Source organism: Cydia splendana, chromosome 2, assembly GCF_910591565.1.
Source record: "Cydia splendana chromosome 2, ilCydSple1.2, whole genome shotgun sequence".
In the NCBI taxonomy this organism is placed as follows: domain Eukaryota; kingdom Metazoa; phylum Arthropoda; class Insecta; order Lepidoptera; family Tortricidae; genus Cydia; species Cydia splendana.
In genome coordinates this window covers 1,496,479-1,518,096 of record NC_085961.1, presented here as the reverse complement: position 1 = coordinate 1,518,096, position 21,618 = coordinate 1,496,479, and the positions used below count along the sequence as shown (strand labels likewise).

At 36.7% G+C, this 21,618-nt stretch overlaps 1 protein-coding gene across 1 annotated transcript in view; it reads right to left on the bottom strand.

The window, feature by feature from the left end:
- LOC134801853 (protein madd-4) overlaps window positions 1-21,618 on the bottom strand; it is a 490,229-nt gene that overhangs the window by 259,801 nt on the left and 208,810 nt on the right. The window contains exon 2 of the mRNA XM_063774493.1: window positions 6,041-6,074. The gene's annotated coding sequence lies outside the window, so the exon portion shown is untranslated. The remainder of the gene's footprint in view (window positions 1-6,040; window positions 6,075-21,618) is intronic.

Below are 21,618 nucleotides of genomic sequence, written 5' to 3'. Positions count from 1 at the left end.
ATGATGACAAGAAACCAGGTTAACGGCAACGGACACAGGTTAATGACGCCTCTCGATAACCTGTCAATGTTTTCATTGAAATTTGTACTTATTTCTCGATAACCTGCTTCTACTATCGATAACCTGGAGACAAAATATCTTTCACCTGTCCTTGATATCATTCACCTGAATTTCAAACGCCTATATCTTCTACACTAATTGAAGGAATTGCTTCCCTTCCACATTTTCTAATAGTTTAAGTTGCCTTTTAACGATCCCAATAAAAAAAATGCGAAAATGCAAAAAATTTTAAAAACATAAATTTTAACCTGGCGGTGCCAACTTTTTGAGAAACGACCTTAAACTCTCGCGTTTTTTACCCTGGTTTTACCCCGGGGTGAAACGTCAGACAGTCTTACTCACCACAACCATCGAGGACATGCGGATGATACTAGATGACTAGAGGTAGAAAGCGGCAGACTGGGGCTGGCAGTGAATAGACAAAAGTCATGGTGGTCGATCGGGCTGGCAAGCTGACAGGTTCCCATGAAATCCAGGGTATTGATAGGGTAAATAGCTTTACTTATCTGGGATCTCAGATAAACAATGATGGAAGCTGCGTTCCCGAGATCAAGCGCCGAATCGCAATGGCTAAAGATGCCATGACGCGCCTTCAGGTTATCTGGAAAAGCCGTAGTATAAGCTTTCATACGAAAACGCGCCTGGTCAGAGCCTTGGTCTTTCCCATCTTCATGTACGGAGTAGAGACATGGACAATACTGGCAAGAGAGAGACAATGAATCAACGCATTCGAAATGTAGTGCTGGAGGCGAATACTTAGGATACCGTGGACGGCCAAGCACACAAATGCGTCTATTCTTTCCCAACTGGGCATCAAAACACGTTTGTCCACCATCTGCCGACATCGGTTGCTGGCATACTTTGGCCATGTAATGCGAAGAGGAGCTGAGAGTCTCGAGAAACTGGTTGTGATTGGTGGAGTGGAAGGCAAGAGAGGTCGCGGTCGCTCGCCAACCAGGTGGACTGACCAAGTTAGAGAAGCCACTTCCTCGAGCAAATTCCATCAAGCAGTGAGGGCAACAATGGATCGAGACCGATGGAGACAGCTGATCAAGGGTGTGAAACATAGTGATCACGATCCTCAGGAATGAGGGAACGACTGAAGAGAGAGAGAGAAACGTCAGAATTTAAGGTAAAAACAATGAAATTTGAGACAGAGGCGATTGAAATTAAAAAACACCCTAAAAATTTCAATCGTGAGGACGGGTACAAATTATCGTCTACTTGGGGACCAGTGATTCAAATGTTGAAACCAGCGGATATATCTTCGGACCAGTGTACGGATACTGTGAGTGTTGCGTGTCGTGCCGTGGACAATAAACATTAAACTTTAACGGGTAGCTGCAATTTCTTTGTCTACCCCGAACATTTTTATAAACTAATTTCGGGTAGTTTAGTGGTGTTTTATTAATATCTCCGTTGACATTTGTTGGGACGTCAGTCTTTCCGTGACCACAGCTGGTGCAACTCAGCTGAAACGTCGGAATTAAAGGTAAAAACAATGAAATTATATCGCGGTAGACCCGTTTGTGTAATTAAATATGTGTAACAATGAAATTATATCGCGGTAGACCCGTTTCTGTAATTAAATATAAATACACTATTACATCTGAATAAATACTTACACAAAACCTGATTAAGTAACGTACAGCAATTTATTTACGACTAATTTATTTATCTAAGACCTAAGTCACAATGTAATTATATTTCCCTACCTACTGTTGATTTCTTTTACCAAGTATTTACTCATCTAGATAAAACGTTAATAACGCTAATAGATCGAACGCCGCAAGAAGCACGTTTTGCTTATTTCTCGGATTTTCTCTATTAACCAGGGGTCGATTCTGATATAATAATTTGGTAAGGTTTTGATCATCATCATCATACGACCTTGACGATTGCTCACGTTTCACGTTTGGTGGGTGCGAAAAGAGATGTCATTAAGCGAACAAAAGTTAAATGAAATTAAATTAAATTTTAAATAATATAATATTTAATAGATCCCTTTTAGGGATGAGTTCGCCTTTGTACATAAGATTTTTATTTTTGTTTTGTTTTGTCCGTTTTATGTAAACCTGTTTATGTGCAATAAAGTGACATACATACATAATTGTAAAAAGACAAACAGCAAGCAAAAGTAGAATGCATCATCGAATTTAAACTGTTGTGAGACATACTAACATTGAATAATTTTACGGTTTAGACTCACTTGTTTTTAGTCACTCACGCGTCATGTTTCGGAGAGCCTAGGTCTCTCAGTGCTTGAGAAAGGAGACCTAGGCTCTCCGAAACATGTCGCGCGAGTGACTAAAAACAAGTGAGTCTAAACCGTAAAATTATTCAATGTTAGAATGCATCATTCCCGGATTCATTGATGCGCTTATTGGCAACTCGCACACACATATTGGTGTGCGTGATATGCCTAATCATACGACTTTGATTGAATTTCGCGTTCGTATAGGTCGTATCGAAACAAGATCAAACCTTTAACAATTAGTGGAAGCAGAATCTAACTCTTAAGGTCAGTGTAATCAGAACAGTCGTCTTAAATAAAATACAGTGTCTCAATCTCAGTATCTCTTTACTAAAAGACTTTTTCTAGATTAAAGTTAATGCCAAGAACATCTTTAGAAATAATAGTATATGGCCATTGAAGTTGCGGTTTGTTTAGTTTTAAGGGAAACCAGCATATTTCTTTGACTGCTTATAATAATTAAACCACTGATTTCCAATGATATTTATATAATGTAAGAAATGAAGGTATTTAGTTAACTATTTACTTCTAAAATTTCTTTGTGTAGGTACCTATACGGCTCAAAAACTTTCTGTGTACATTATTATTTATCGTATGGCATATGTACATGTCACTGGATTACAATGTCAAAGGTTTTGTTAAAATTTCGCCCTTCCCAGGTACGCAACTGCATGTGTACATTACCAATGTTAACGATTTGACTACATTTTTCTAAGGCTTAACTAATATCACAAACTTTCTCGCTGTTTTTGTGGCCTCAGTGACCTTGCTAATGACTTTAGTATTCATATATGCTAACGTTTTTTCGGCGAATATTTTCCAAGTAGCTTGTAATTTTTACTACATTTCACGCTGTTTTCGTGGCCTAATGACCGCGTGTCTTTAACACGATTACCTACGCTTTATAGAGTCGAGAGCCTTATTGTCTATGTCACCTCTTTGTCATCTTTAACTAATCTCACAAACTCTAATTACCGCGGTTATTTGTCGAGGAGGCTTGCTCGAGCGGCTTTTTATTACATTTCCCGCTGTTTTCGTGGCCTCACTGAACTCTAATGACCGCGGTCCTTAACACGCTTACGCTTTGTCGAGTCGAGAGTCTTTTCCAGGTCGCTCTTTGTCTCACCTCGGGGCCCATAATGGATTAAATTCTGAGAGTTCGATAAGTAAAAGTTTTATGGAATTGTACCCTTTGGTGCCATTTTACTTTAGTATGGCGTAGTGAAGAATAGATTATAATGGGGTTGGCCGGTTGAAGTCTTTTACAGACGACGCAAGCATTTTTACCTGTCAATACTGAGAATAGTGTCAAATACTTTTTTATGTGCTAAGTAGCACTCTAAGCCAAAAGCCATATAACAAAACTAGAGAGAGCTTATGCTGGCGCCATCTATAAAAAATATAAAAGCCTTTGACAGGTAGGTGCCAACCAAATTAGAGTAACCAAATTGTCGGACCCTAGATTGGACTAGTTGCCATGGTTACGCTTAAATATTTTCAACAGACTGCCCATAGCCATCTGATTTTTCATCAAAAATCTAAATAAAAATTTAAATCAAATACTTAGTACTCCAGAATTAATACTGGTACGAGTTTCTAGAAGATTAGTTATGACTCGAGCGACTATCGGCCCGATTCAAACTTTAATATACGTCAATTAATAGATCTAAAACGATATGGATTCTAGATACGTCAGTGTCAAATGTGACGTTTCTTCAAACAAAAATGTCACTTATGCTTATGACACTGACACATCAAATTCATATCGTTTCTAGATTTATCAATTGATGTATCTTAAAGTTCGAATCGGACAGTATTATGAAAGTTCTATACTTACACAATTGAATGACATTTCGAAAATTTTCTTGTCTCATACTTTCTACTAACAGAGACAGAGCGAATCGAATCCAAGTACTTATTTCTAATGTCGCTTTTTCTAACGTTCACAGCAAAATCGAGTTATGCTCACTGTTTTCAAACAACGAAATACACGTATTCGAGCTGTAACTTTCTAATATGATATGATGCATAATTATGTCTATTAATTTCATTTGTTAATTAAGTAATCAAAATTGTAACTCACGAACAAGTGTTGCGGTTACCACTGAAATTAATAACAAACATTCAATTAGGTTATTGCTTATTTCCCCTACACATACAGCTCATGAAATAATTATTAGATTACTAATTAATGAGTGTCGCTCGCGGTGTCTTACCCTGAATATAACGGGTTAATATTACATGCCGGGTTCATTACGTGCTTTTGCATTTTTAATATTACATTTTGAGACAGGTACAGAAGGGAAGTTTAAAATAGGAGTAATATGAATAAAGATTATTTTCTGGTAGATCAAAACCATTCAATTTCCAAATTTTATTTTAACTTTAGGTATATTGGTTTATACTTAACCATTTATATCTCAAAATTCAATGTATTTTAATATTATCAATCATAAAGACTAAAAAAAACATACTGTCCGGCTCCCTGACACTGCGGGGTTGCGTAAAGGATGACTCACGCTAGAACGGGCCGGAGCCGGGCCGGAGCTTCAGGCGTGCTACGTTTTCTATGGAAAGCACCACGTGATTACCGATCACCCGCCATAGAAAATATCATGTCGGACGCCTCGGCCCGGGCCCGGCCCGGTCTCGCGTGAGTCATCCTTAATGTATCGCAGCCATGACGCCTTTTGAAGTTTTTAGTTTGAGATGTATATTATTATTTTCTTATTACATGTACGTTACTTTTAAGGTATCCATGGATGTACATTTATCTATGGACCACTAGTTGCCTGAAATAAAAGTTAAAATTTTAATTTCATTTTAATTTCATTTCATTTACATTTTACAAACGTTGAAGTGGGCCTACTGTGTTATCTCCGCTGTGCCCGTGAAAGCCCAAAGGGATGTCTTATATCAGAACTGTGTCCCCATTATGTATTAAAGAGTACAAGTAGCGACACATGATTACATACTGAATTCACTTTGAAATTTATGATCCGTGATACTATGTAGGAACCCTAGCGCTGTCATGGTTTCTTTAATAATAGCACTGAACCCCTAGTGTGAATTTCATTGGTTAGCGTGGCGAGCGGTCGCGTTTGCGTTATATCTATTGTTGTATGGGATTTTGAACAGCGCGCCAAGCGGGACGTGTTGGGAACTAAAAAAAACGCTATCGAATGAAATTCACACTAGGTATATGAGTACATATAATATAGTATTTACACTAGATAGATATGATGTCAGTCTGTGTTATGACTTTATGAGGTCGTTCTTGTCTACGTGACAGCATGATAAATTGGTATCTGTCAATTTAAATCGCGCGGTGTTAAAAAAGTGGCGATTATTTTTTCACGTGGATAAAGCCATCCTACGCCTTTCGCAAGTTTTTGGTATTTGTTTGAATTGGATGTATTTTCAGTTTTCTGTTTAGAAAATCTATGAACATGTAAGTAAAGGCCTCGGCATTTAGAAAGCGACCAGGTACCTAGTACCTACCTACAGCACAATATGTTGTGTATAGATGTAACGTTATTTTAAATTTAGTATTTTCATCATATCACATTTTCTTCAACCAAAAACATCAATGACACTGACGAAACATAATATCCATAAAAAATCCAGATTAAATTAAGTAATAATCCGTTACTACAATCAGAATACCTACGCCTCCTGTTTGTATAATTGTGTGTGTTAGTGTGTGTAGTGTATTTTGAAACTTACATTTATAGCCCATTCCTTGAATCCCAGTCGATACCTGCAAATAAAGAAAGGTTGACTTTAATAACATACCTAATACTCAATACGCGTGAGTAAAATATTTACAACAATCTTAAATAGTTTTATACGATACAAGTGCGGAAAAGAGGAAATTCGAAACGAACGGCGATAAATTAAAACACGACCGAAGGGAGTGTTTTAAATCGACAACGAGTTGCGAATTATCTATTCGCACGTGTATCGTACAACGTTTTACAGTACATATGGCCCTTTAAACTTTTGACATCCCAAGTAACATTTTAGTCCTATAATTTTAGTTTTTATCGCTAAAAGCTTGTATAGACGTCGTATTAAGGTTTCAGAGATGACCACCTGTCGTATAAAAGCGCTTGGCAACACCTTTTTGCTCTATAGGCTTATACAGCTAATATATTCTATAAGCAATTGATGTAAAGGTTTACATCATCATTTTATAGAGCCGTTACAGGCGTGTACTATAACAGGTTCAAATATAATCACTATAGAGCAATATTACTGTATAATAGTATTTGGAATCACTTTTATGCAACTAATTTGCGCTATTAAGGTTCCCTGCCAAGCCGCTATAGTTTTGTGTTTTAATAGTGACAAAAACCCAACTATACAACGATTTTAGGATATAGTGGCTTTAGAGATGACTGCTATAGTACATAATACTTTAGTAGTTTGCGCTATTAAGGTTCCCTGCAAGCCGCTATAGTTTTGTGTTTTAACAGTGAGAAAAACCCAACTATACAACGATTTTAGGATATAGTGGCTTTAGAGATCACTGCTATAGTACATAATACTTTAGTAGTTTGCGCTATTAAGGTTCCCTGCAAGCCGCTATAGTTTTGTGTTTAAACAGTGACAAAAACCCAACTATACAACGATTATAGGATATAGTGGCTTTAGAGATCACTGCTATAGTACATAATACTTTAGTAGTCATATGAACACTATTATAGAACTGTTTTGCTCTATAGTAGCGTTTTTGGGACATATTTATAGCGTTAAAAAGCGCTTTAGTAGTTTTAAAATCCCTATTATATCTCATCGCTGTAAACGTCACAATGACTCTTTTATATCACAAAACTGTTGTATAGTGGTTTTGTTTTTTCTTTTAAAAGACAACAGCGTTATAGCTGAGTTTTTATGTCTTTTATAAACCGAGTTAGATACATAAAGGTAGAAAACGACTACTTGTAAATGATCAATTTGATCTGTAATGGCTACTTATATCTTGCTTATATAAGTTCAGGCCTAAGCCACATAATGTGGTTCCGTACAAAATATTTTTATATTTTAATGAATTGATAAAAAAGACCCCAGTGATATTAGTGATTGTAGGTGAGATTTATCATCAATGATTTAATACAAGCATAAAATAGTGACGGTTTAGATATTTATCGACATCCATTATTAGCACATTTTTTTTACCTATCTCATTGAAAAAGGAAACAACAGTAATGACTACATCTAAATTAAAAAAAAATCCTATATCTTTCTAAAGAGTTTGTAGGTGCAACTGGGTCACAGCAAAATTCTTTTGGAACCCTAATTTTAATCATGATGGCGGTGAATATTTCCTCCTAAGTTCTATAGTTAGCCTATAAAAGCGTCGGATTTACTTCTTGGCTGTATAGTAGTAACTATGGTGAATATCATAATATTTTATTAAATTATTTTATTAAAAACATAAATAAATCGAGGGGGCATTTAAAATTCCTCATTAACCTAATACTATTCTAACGGTAAAACTTCCGTCCCATATACTTTTTGCACTAAAGACCGAATTATTCGACATCTAAATGGCGCATATTAATATAACGTCTTTATTTATCACCATTTTACTTAGTACCGTTTTTGTGAAGTAAACACACAACAAGTAGTAAAGGAACTATGAATTCTACAATAGTATAAAAAAGCACTATAATAGAATTTCAAATACCATAGTATAAAACAAGCACTATAATGGAATCTCAAATGCTACTATAGTATAAATTAACACTATAATGGCGTTTCTGACAACAAATTAGCACAAGAGTCATGCATTACATCACTTTTATAGACCTAAAACGTCACGGCTGACTCTGCTACAGGTCTACTATATCACTGAATGGCACTAAAGATACGCCATTTCGGCTTTATACAACCTTCTTAGGTCTTTTATAGGACCTTAGGTGGTATTTAGGAAACGTTCTATTGACCACTATAGTACCACAAATTGTTACTTGGGATACGCACGAAAAGTGCTATTTTACGCACTAGTGCGGGAAAATAGGACCATATATGTACTGTAAAAATTATTTATATCACTACTACGTATATTCCATTATAAAATAATTATTTTACATGACAATCTCGTTCCTGTAACTATTACCACTAAATTAATAACGATGACGCAATTAACAGTGATTGTCGAAGCGATATCCAATATCAGTTAATATTGCGTTTTCGCACAATAATGTAGAAGCGGTGACCCAATTTACGGATATTGTCATAGTTGGGCCCATTACGCAAATGTGTACCTCAGTTACATATTGGGCTATAGGGAATATTACGCGAAACTCGCCACTACCACAATCCATCACAATCTGGGGGTCTACCGCGAAACAAGAATATCGAAATTTCGTTATCTAACCTCTTTATCATTCTTGCATATTCGAGCGATGAAAAGGCAGATATCTAAATTTCGATTTTCGCGTTTCCCGGTCGGCCCTTTTTAACAAACCGCCTACATCAATATCATATTTTATTGTCTGTGGAAATTTGTCAAATAATATTTAAGGCACAGTAGGTATGTATGACCAGTAGGTAGGTATGTATGATGATCACAGTATGTCGTGGCGGCTTGGAACCGTTTACCGGATAGTGTTGCGACTGCTCCTTCGGTCAATGTGTTTAAAAACAGATTGGACAAGTGGCTTTTAAACAATAAGTTAGACTGATGTTACTAGTGATGTGATATGACTTTACAAACTTTGAACAAGGCATATAATACTGGACACTGTGTGACATAGGCTCATCAGCTGAATAGCTGCTCGCCTATAATTATACTCGTATAATAATAAGTTACTCTATGGTTTACTAGAGGTGCTAGTGCTGCACTCTGGCGCTTATCAATATAGGTATTAAAAATAGACATTGCCTTACTTTTACTAGAAACGGAACTTTTCTGGGCACCCCTTCAAAGTACCATCGCCCACACTGTTAACTGACAGTAAACCTTATTACAAAGGCATAAGGTCCACCAATGGACAGTCATCATCATCATCATTTCAGCCTATATACGTCCCACTGCTGGGCACAGGCCTCCTCTCATGCGCGAGAGGGCTTGGGCTATAGTCCCCACGCTAGCCCAATGCGGATTGGGGCCTTCACATACACCTTTGAATTTCTTCCCAGATGTATGCAGGTTTCCTCACGATGTTTTTCCTTCACCGAAAAGCTAGTGGTAAATATCAAATGATATTTCGTACATAAGTTTCGAAAAACTCATTGGTACGAGCCAGGATTTGAACCCGCGACCTCCGGATTGAAAGTCAGACGTCATATCCACTCGGCCACCACTGCTCCCTCATATCCACTCGGCCACCACTGCTCCCAATGGACAGTGAGTGTTGCTATTTGTACCTACACTCTCGTGTTAAGAGGATAGTGACCGCTTCTCCAAACAAATGTAGTCCCCATATTCCTCCCTGGATACTGACATTATGGAAAATATTTTTACACAATTTATTGCATATTCACCGTAGCATGCCCCTTTGCCTTCTTTTAGGGTTCCGTACCCAAAGGGAAAAAACGGGATCCTACTACTAAGACTCCACCGTCCGTCTGTCTGTCTGTCTGTGAACCGTGATAGACAGTTGAAATTTTCACAGATGATGTATTTTTGTTGCGCTATAAGAACAATAACTAAAAACAGAATAAAATAAATATTTAAGTACGGCTCCCGCTCCCATACAACAAACGTGATATTTTTTGCCGTTTTTTGCGTAATAGTACGGAACCCTTCGTGCGCGAGTCCGACTCGCACTTGGCCGATTTTCTATTGTTGGATTAGATATTACAGTTAGGAGCAGAAAACAGATCCCATACAATTTTTTAATGCTCCTATTTAACTCTTATAATAATAGAAAAATCTAAAATAATATAGCATAAATCTAAATATATAAACGTGAAAGACCTGACTGACTGACTGACTGACTGACTGACTGACTGACTTAAATCAACGCACAGCCCAAACCGCTGGGACTAGAAAGTCCAAATTTGGCAACTAGATTCCTTATAAGGTCTAGGGGTCCACTAAGAAAGGATTTTTCAAAATTTATCCCCTAAAGGAGTGAAATGGGGGTCCAAAGTTTGTATGGGGAAACAAGATTAGTTAGACTATTTTATTCCAAATTTCACAGGAGTATTCCTAAAGATAAATGAGTAAACACGTCTTTCAGGTTTTTTGAAAATTGAACCCCTAAGAGGGGGAAAAGTCCCCAATAGGGTTGATATCTCAAAATATCAATATGGGTATCGTTTTCATAGTATTTTGAGACGCTAATAACAAAAATGGCATCAAAATTAAAATTAACGTAGCCGAAGTGAACAATCATCCCCCTGGTGGGGGTGCAATGGGGTTGAAATTTCAAAATATCAATATGGGTATCATTTCCATGGTTTTGTGGGACGCTAATTACAAAAATGGGATCAAAATTAAAATATAACGTAGCCGACGTGAACTATGGCCCCTGGTGGGGAATGCTAATTACGAAGATAGCATAGACGGTTGTAACATACACGCTGATTTACAGCCACTCGTGATCCAGACTTTTGAGAATGCAATGCCTTGAAGTAAATTTTTTTAGCTATTAGCTCAGGGAAAATTTCACTAATACCTACAATGGCTGTTGAATCGTTGGATATTGATGGGACCATGTTGGCTCACACCGTAGTACCTATAATTGGAGATGGAGCCTGTCAGGCCGCGTAGCCAAGATGCCAATCGCTTACTCTCCGTAGCGATCGAAACGCAACTGTCACTGTCGCGCTAATATGGAAGAGTGATAGAGAGACATAATGCTTTTCGTTGTCGAAGCGATAGCGATTGTAACCTTGGCTAGGCCGGCTGTTTCGCGCCATCTCCTATCTTCTGTATGATACGCAGGTGATGGCCAGGGAGGTGCGCGAGCAAATCGTTAGTCACGTGGTGGCCAACTGGGAGGAGTTTGTTATTATGTCTCATAACAGTAACGGTGATAATTACTCCAGCTCCTTTGAATACTGCCTTGAAATGTCGCGCCCGTTTACTTACGGTAGTCTCTGCGAGTTGGTAGCGGCAGGACAACTGTTTCCGTGGGTTTTCGAAGTTTACCGCAACAATGAGCTATATATGAGAGTTGGTACTGTGGGTAATCCGGAGGGCCAACTAAGATTTTCAAGTGATTTGTCTAGCGGTCATTTTGACGTATATATTCGCAGTGAATTACTCGTAAGACCCACAATATCAGAGCCCCCTTCTTCACTCCTCTCTGTGGTTGCCAAGAAGATTACCACGAGAAGGAATGAAGAGATTACCACCCCACCACCCCATTTAGAATCAGACTCATCATTATCTCTTACCGCTACCAAAACAGTTACTAAAAAACGCCGTGCCAGGTTCACGAATACTACACGGAACAAACAACTAAAAGCTGCCGCAAATAAATATATGCAAAACAAATCATCAGATCACCAAGCTGCCGTAAGCAATTACCAAAAAATGAACCCTGATGTACACAGAGAAGCAGTAGCTAGGTATCAGCATCAGCAAGCCCACCCCGATGTAAACCGTGACACCTCCGCTAGGTATCAGCAAACCCACCTCGAGGTAAACCGTGACACCTCCGCTAGGTATCAGCAAATCACACACACTGATACACTTCATCCATGTAAAACTCCGCACCATTTTGCAATTCTCTCTCAAGTTGCCGTTTAATGTCGTCCGAAAAACTGTCCTTATATTTTTCAACAAATTTATGAAAAAAAAACATAAAAAAAAACCTGGCACCATGGTTTTTTTTCTAAATTAGGTTTTTTTTTCAGATGAACAAAAATATGCCACAATAACGGTTTTTCGTGATTTATTTGTATATGTAACTTAAAACTAAGTAATTTTTGGGGAATCCCTGAATTCCCCGATGCGGCGACGAGAGGCGTTGGTGTTGCCAACAGTAAATTGCGATAACTACCACTACAGATTTAATTTATGTTGTTATTAATCAAAGTTGTTAAATTAAATTGGTTTAATGGTTAACATAAACTGACATAAGGTCTAAAACAAGTAAAACAACCGTATAAAAGTATTAACTGCCTTGCAAATTTTGAGTTTTCATACTTTTGAAAAAAAACGTACTCCAGAAAAAAAAAGTTTTTTTTTTACGGTTTTTTTTTCATGTTTTTTCTCAAGTCAGAAAAAAAAACCGTTTTTTTACAACCCTACACCTTCGGCCTTGTCATCACTTTCCAGCAGGTGAGACTAAGGTCAGTCACTGTTCAGTCCGTAAAAAAAAAAAACAAAATTAAAAAAACTCTCCTGCGCGTGCGAAGCCGCGGGCAAAAGCTAGTTATACTAATATATAGCGTTCATCTCTTACAAACGCGCAGTGTCAGACACTGACGTTTGCCACATATTATGTCATGGTAGGTAACCGCGGCCAAAACACGCCTACAGGACCTAACACCCCCTTTTGGGTCCGTCTGTGACCCCTATAAAGACCCAACCTCAAACTGACTTCGAATTACTAATTAATTTGACTGACTATCACACCGTGACATAGGCTATTCTACATTTTTTTATTTATAAATGTTCGTATAGCTTCGGTAGCGATTTACATTTCCTGAAAAAAAAAATTGTTGAAATTTAAACGATAAATGTACGGGGCAAAAATGTAGCCGCCATTCTTGTGACGTCATAAGATCAGTCAGCAGTCAGCTAACGCCATGAACCCTCTGGCCACTCCGTCATGACGATAATTTGTATATAGTGTGATTACTTTAAAAAACACAAATCATAATATTTGATAAAAAAAATTTTTTCCCAAAGATTGATAATGTAACGGCTCGGGCACAACATTGCGCGACTGGCGGCGGCGGCAACCATAGGTTGGAGCGAGAGACAGCGATTGGACCTTTCGTTGCCGCCGCTGCCGCCGCCGGTCGCGTAAAGTCGTGGTCGAGCCGTAAAAGTTTCGACGCCGGTATGACAGGCGGTCTAACTAAGGGTCCGCATTAATTTGGAGCGATTTAAAATTAATTTCGCGGAAATTCAATTTTCCTAAGTGGCATATCAAATTAGTTGACACGTCAAATTAAATAAAAAAATTAAGCACCCCGATTGTGCAGCCTGAAAAGGCCTGCCTTTGTCCCTTTATTGGGGGCCGTTAAGAAAAGTTTTTGAATAAGGTAATTAAAATTATGGTTTCTAATTGAGTGAGGAGTTGGCTAATTTGTACCTACTTAATTTTGTAAAATGAATTTTGGAACAATATGGTTAAAAGTGAACTGATTTAACAATGATGTACCTTTTTGGTTTAAACTTTTTTTTAACAAAATAAAATATGTATCAGCAAACGTAGACATACAAACGTAGTCCCCATTTTCCTCTCTGGATATTGACATTCTGGAAAATATTTTTACATAATTGGATGTATATTAACCATAGCTATGCATTTAACTTTTTTAGACTTTTTGATTATGGTAAAAATGAGGAGCGAAAAACATTACATACAAATTTTTAAATGCTCCTAACTCTTTTAATAATTAAAAATTCGAAAAAAATCAAACGTAGCATAGCTGTGGTTGATATACCACAAATTGTGTCAAAATATTTTCAATAATGTTAATAACCAAAGGTTGTCTGGAAGGGATAGCTTTTTAACAATAATACCGCCTGTTGTTTACCTCTGCTTGTATTTCTGTTTTCTTTTGTATGTGCAATAAGGAGTATTTGTACTGTATTGTATTGTATCCAGAGAGGAAAATGAAGACTACGTTTGTATGAAAAGGCGATTCCGCGCGGGGCCTCCACTTTCGTCTTAAACATAACCTGATTTACCTACATACATGCTGTAAAAAGAAACGCAATAAAAAGCGTGTCATGCAAAAGGTAAAATATAAAATTAGGTTTCCTCACGGTAACCAGATTTCCTTCATGTATAATGAATGATGATAATGAAGTGTAAATGTCAGGTGCGACGAGTCGAGATGGCGAAGGTCGGGGCGAAGAAATATGAATTGACATTGAGATATCTATCTTAATGTATAAAACAGTGCCTGGGACTTACCTGGAAATAACAAATATTATGGCCCCCTTTTTTGCTATAAGACTTACGATTAAATAAATAATTTAACAAGTATGTCGTCATTCTTCTCTTCTCTTCGTTTTAGCCCTTTTCAATCCTTGAGATGTAGGCCTCCTTCAATTTTTGCCATTCTGTTCTATTTTATGCTCTTTGTACCCATTTTGATCCAGCTGTTCTTTTCATGTCATCATACCAACGCGTTTTTTGTTTTCCTACTGGGTATGACTCTCTCCAAGGTCTCCAGTCTATATACCAGCCTCTTACACCACGACCATCATTGTCATTACTACCGATAAAAAGTTTTAATTTTTAGGGTTCCGTACCCAAAGGGTAAAACGGGACCCTATTACTAAGACTTCGCTGTCCGTCCGTCCGTCCGTCCGTCCGTCCGTCTGTCCGTCCGTCCGTCCGTCCGTCTGTCACCAGGCTGTATCTCACGAACCGTGATAGCTAGACAGTTGAAATTTTCACAGATGATGTATTTCTGTTGCCGCTATAACAACAAATACTAAAAACAGAATAAAATAAAGATTTAAATGGGGCTCCCATACAACAAACGTGATTTTTGACCAAAGTTAAGCAACGTCGGGAGTGGTCAGTAGGTACTTGGATGGGTGACCGTTTTTTTTTTGCTTTTTTTTCGTTGTTTTTTTGCATTATGGTACGGAACCCTTCGTGCGCGAGTCCGACTCGCACTTGCCCGGTTTTTGATACAAGCTTTTATCGGTGGCTGTACTTCTCTTTCAACAGGCAACTAATACTCATCGAGATCATTCTAACAAACCCAAAGACAATTAGCTTCATATGACCTCCTGTGTTCATCATCCGATCAGCACTATGGTACAATCAGCAGCAGAATTTGCTAAGCGGGCCAGGTGTTCAAAATGATCTTCACGCAACTTTATTGTTAAGAGAATAAGAGCGTGTCAAGGTGATTTTGAACACCTCGCCCGCTTAGCAACTTCTGCTGCTGACTGTGACATCCAAATGACATGTATGTAAAGTTTCAGCTCAATCGAATAATGGAAAGTGGCTCTAATTTGGCTTGCAATAATTATTTGACCCGGATATAGATACATACAAACATTGCAAGTTAAATAAAAGTTTGTAAAACTAAATCGAACGCTAATAAACGCCAAAAACCCTAGTAATTGTTTTACACAGCAAACAACCGAAAACCTATTACGTAACTCAAACATTTTAATCCAACAAACTATTTCCAACCATCCTAAGGGAAAACTAATCGTCCCGTCCGCCCGCCATTTTTCTCGGCTGTCAGCGAGTGACCCGCGCATTTGTCATTCGGCCGCTTTCGGCCGCGGTCGTGACGGCTCGGAAGTTTTGCCAATTTATATTTTTTATACTTACACATTTTTTCTGACGTCTTTAGGTTAAGTGCCTAGATGTATTAATGCTTGCTTTGTATTAAGGTGACATTTCCTTAATAAAAAAGCGTAAACATGACAGTCGAATGTCAGTTGCGGCAATCGCCCCGTTTCGAACTTTAAGATACGTCAGATAATAAGATAAGATAATATTTAAGTGACACATTTGTTATTTATACAACCATTGAATCTTTGAAGAAAGGGATGTTACTTAATTTTATTTATTTTACACGATGCAATAGGAGAATACAATAAAATGAAACAAGAAAAACTAAATAAAAACTAAACTAGCATTAAATATAACTACTTTTGAAGTGAAAACTTCTTTAGCGGCGCTGAGCACTTTTTGAGGTGGGGAAAAAACGATAAACTCGATTCAGCGTAACGCGTAACGTAACGTAACGTAACGCTGACATCATGTGTCACTGACAATGTTATTCACCAAAGAACTTTAGTCATAACGTATCATAATCAGGTCAATTATTTAAAACTGGACTTTTATATTAAGCAATAAAGCTCAATGTTCTAATCTTGTACGGGCTGAAATACGAGGATCTCACAGTTACATTCTAACTTTAAATCACTTCAATATAATTCAATAATTCAATAAAGTCTCATCTTGATGAAATCGCTAATAAAAGTGAACTCTAGTACTGGTGAATACCACTCAAAATATCATGACCAAATATATTTAGATGCGAGGTCTGCAAGGTAACTTTACAATTTCTATTCGAATTTTAAACAATTAACGCTACAAATTTAAGCTCACTGGCCAGCAATTTCGGAACTAAAGTTTTTCAATAGAAAGGAGGATGGGTCGATTATACATAGTGCTGCACAGTGTTGGCCGAAAGTTAATGCGAATTGAAAATGTTGGCCATTAACCATTATAAATTGAACCTTAAACCGTAACGGACGATTACAGTTTACGATTCAATTTATAATGGTTAATGGCCAGCATTTTCAATTTGCATTAACTTTCGGCCAACACTGGTGCTGCAGACATTTTGGACTAGTCATTGAGTTTTCACTTCTGTCGGCACTCCCGGAGTGCAACCCGTTGTTTTTTTTTATATTGTATTTATAGGTAGGTACTAATTTATTTAGAATTAGTTCAATATTTAAGTTAGATAAGATAAGATAATATTTATTCATTTAAAATTTATGCTAATTTGATTTATACAATTTATACTTAAATTCTAGTTAATTCATAGATTCAAGTTAAAATAGGTAAATATTAATTTAACAACTTTAATACTGATACAAATGTGTATTTTCTGTCTCTAATGGAAATTTGATAACAATACCTAAACTAAGTAAACATTTAAGTACTTCTGTGACGATTACACAATAAACAGTACGACGCAACTACCCGCTAGCTTCACTCCGTGGAGAAGTGTGATGGCGGCGGGTGGCTGGCGGAGTGCACGAACAATAACAGTTGTTTCATTTGATCACCCAGTACACAACGGAGCCTGGACGTCACAGATGGCGACGAGGGTAAAATATTACAAAAAAAATACGGAAAGAAAAGGTAACGGTGGCGGAAAAAAACAAACCTAAGGTATGGAAATCCTAACCTAATAGCTACCGTATTTGTCCATTTCCTCCCGAGCTGCCGATTGTATTCAGGTAATACAAAATTTTGGGCGAGGTGATATTCAGTGTAACGAGTGACGTACGGTTGTACATAATGCGAAAATTTGTTGACTGTTTACATAAGAACAGTGGTTAACTTTACAACTATTATTGAGTAAATAATTGATGGTACGTAGCTCGGGAGGAATGTTTACTAAGCAAAGAAGAAATATACGCGTGCTTATTACACTAACTCTTTGACAATGGCTACTGTGCGTGAGCCTAGTTACCAAATGTAAATCCAAAAGTGTAATCAATGCAAGATAGATCAATAATTGGGGTCACTACAAAAAATAATGTACTCATGTTACATTATTCCTATGATGTGGCACCGACGTATTAGCCATGAATATTTCCATGAAATGACAGAAACGAATATGCTGATGGTTTGCGTGTTACAAATACAGATGGTACATGGTTTATTTTCTGACTCAAAATCGTATATTAGAATTCATATGATATAAAGGGTAAATAATCAAACTACCTTCGCGGAAATCATAATTATTATGAGTTGTGTATTTACCGTTCATACTTAAAATATACCGACCTACTTAGTCGTGTAATCAAATACTAAGATATTTTTACATGAGGGAACGTATAGAGAAACCTGCATATTAAGTCGGTATAGTTGTATACATTTTATGGACCTTATGTCCTAAAAGAAATATTGTTCGGTTAAAATAACCAGTTATAATCAATTGAAATGCTATTTATAGCACGATATGGGTATGAATCGATGTTAACTTAGTGTCGACTTAACATGTATTTATATATACATAGGTATGTGCTGTTTATGATAATAAACAATGCTAGCAGGTAACGGACCAGTTAAATTATCAAGGACCGTTACGATGTCAAGTGAGTCAAGAACATAGATAGCGTACTTAGACTGATGAATGCCGAGGGCTTTGTTATTGTTTTACTGTAGGAGTAGACACGTAAACTCAGCATCAAATGAATTGAGTAGTAAGTTCGGAGTCGGACTAACAAGAAAAATAAATTGCAAGAAGTAAACTGTACATCACATCTATGCTGCAGTTGGTATAAGTAATAATTAGTAGGTTGAAACGTTCAACTGGTACTAGCAAAACAAATAATTAGTAGGTTGAAACTTTCAACCGGTACTAGCAAAACAAATAATTAGTAGGTTGAAACTTTCAACCGGTACTAGCAAAACAAATAATTAGTAGGTTGAAACTTTCAACCGGTACTAGCAAAACAAATAATTAGTAGGTTGAAACTTTCAACCGGTACTAGCAAAACAAATAATTAGTAGGTTGAGACGTTCAACTGGTACTAGCAAAACAAATAATTAGTAAATTTTGTATTAAAGGAAAAAATGGAAAAATTTACGCTTTCAATTGGTTAAGAGCAACACACGGATTGTGGAGGATGCGGGTTCAAGTCCTGCCGGAAGCGTAAATTTTTCCATTTTTTCCTTTAATACAAAATTTGGAATATCGCTCGCAGACGTATCTGCTTGATAAAAAATTGATTTAAATAATTAGTAGGTTGAAACGTTCAACTGGTACTAGCAAAACAAATAATTAGTAGGTTGAAACGTTCAACTGGTACTAGCAAAACAAATAATTAGTAGGTTGAAACTTTCAACTGGTACTAGCAAAACAAATAAGTAGTAGGTTGAAATGTTCAACTGGTGCTAGCAAAACGAATAATTAGTAGGTTGAAATGTTCAACTGGTACTAGCAAAACAAATAGTTAGTAGGTTGAAACTTTCAACCGGTACTAGCAAAACAAATAATTAGTAGGTTGAAACTTTCAACCGGTACTAGCAAAACAAATAATTAGTAGGTTGGAACTTTCAACTGGTACTAGCAAAACAAATAATTAGTGGGTTGGAACTTTCAACTGGTACTAGCAAAACAAATAATTAGTAGGTTGGAACTTTCAACTGGTACTAGCAAAATAAATAAGTAGTAGGTTGAATGTTCAACTAGTACTAGCAAAACAAAAGAAATGATAAGCGAAATCATAACACTTACCTACGATACAAACAGAGAATAATTAGTAAGTTGAATGTTCAACTGGTACTAACAAACCAAAAGAGTCAAATGTACCTAGTAACTAGTCTAGTAGACGCGATAGTGGTGGTTGGTACTAACGATAGGACCTTTTGTTATAGGTCGTCCAAATTAGTACAACATAGTACTTAAAAGTAAACTGACGCGATATAGTGTTGGTTGGTACTAACGATAGTATCTTGTTTTAGGTCATCCAAAATGTCCTAGATACCACCATTAGATGGATTCTTTAGTCGACCAAAACTTAATAGGGAGGCAAAATAGTCATTAACTGACATTATGTTAGTATAGAGTGACCTCCTATTATGTAATGTATTTATTGAATTCGAAATTATATAATAAGCAGTTAAGTGCCTCTGCCTACTGTTCCAGTTAACTTAAGGCGTAGGTATAGATGGATGGCCTCGGGAATAGGCATATCTACTAATGTAGATTCAGGATAGATTTCAATTATAAAAAAAAAAAATACGCCAGTTGGAAAACATTTTCTGTAAAGTATTACAATTTAACCTTCTTCTAACCTATACCCGTATCATAAATTTACTGCATTTTGCAGATGTTCGTATGGGTAAGAACTTAATGTATCAGTTTAAATAAAAACGAACAAAGTATATATAAAAATATATTATACGACGACTTTGACGGTATTCCGGTTAAAGATTGTTGTAGCAATCCTGTTGGAACAGTTAGAAGACAGGTTAAATTATAGTTTAAGAGAAACAAGCAGGTGACCAGGATAAGAGTAATAATGCATTCTGCGTAAGTAGCCGTGGAAATTGTGGAACACAGAGGCATGCCTAAACTGCCCAAATAAAACCTATAAATAGATGAGGATATACAATTCTTCAAAATCGTATATGACCCAGATTTCATATAATAAATCCCAATTCCAATCTATTTTAGAGCCGGAATACATGATTCTATAGAATAATAATCAGGGCAAAGCTCAATTACAAACCCAAGTACAACAGGTACGTAAATAGACGCTGGGCCTGTCATAATACATCATGTCATGTAGTACCTAAAGTCAATGCTGTAAAAACTGAAGTGGCGATGCGGGGAGCCTTACACGGTGAGGAAGCACTGCTTACTAAACTACGAAACTATACCCAAGGCAACCATGACTAAGGTACTAACAGAAAAACTCTAGTGACCAGCAGTTAACCTAATGTCTTGTAAATAGACATACGACTTTTGTCGGTTAACAGTATAGATGACGAAGTCCCTTTTTAACTACCTAGGTAGTAGGTACACCTACTCAGATGAAGATGAGTGATGTGTGTGATGTGATGACTAATTATAATTAAGTGTAATTAAAAAGGCACTTTACCGGAAAATATATTTCCTTATTTCAGTCACATGCATAAACTTACAATAATTAAGGATGCCAAAACGCTTAGGTATGCGGTTGAGACAATACATACATTAGAAATTATACATAGTCTCAGAACCGATACATTAAATCAAAACAGAAACAAATAACTAAATACTGTGTGTCGGTACACATTCCTACACATTATAAAATAAAAACAATTAGTATTCGAATTAACCGTGATTTTGATCGCTCTCAATGACAGTTTGCCTGATGTTTAATTTGTTGAGGCTAACAAATTAAGTAAAACTAGTAGATTAAAGTTGTAGCTTGAACCACTTCATTGATCTACCCAAGAGTACACATTTATTGTACTAATTGAGCACTAAGACTCAAAAGACCAAAAACCTAGGTCTTTTATCATTTAGAAACGTTAAACGTAACGATAAAATGGTAAAGTACCTAAACATTCGAACTGTACTCTGGTGTACTCAGTATTTCATGGGATCATGGTTAGAATAATGGAATTCCATTGGTTCGTTGGGAGATGTTTATTGAAATTAAATGACATACTTACCAATGGCAGGATATAGGAAGCAGACATACTTACAAGGTGTATACCTATGTTTCAGGTTTATAAAATATGTTGCAAGTAATTGAAATAAACCGATGAAAAAGTGTATAAGTACAAATAATAATATTTATGTGACAGTCTGACAGTAATTATTGTGGAAATAATAATACAATACTTACTGGTCACAATTCAATTGAAAAATCAGCTTTCAATTAGTAAAGTGTTACGTTATTTTCATAACATAAATTGTAATTATGATTCTTCGCATAAGTAAGT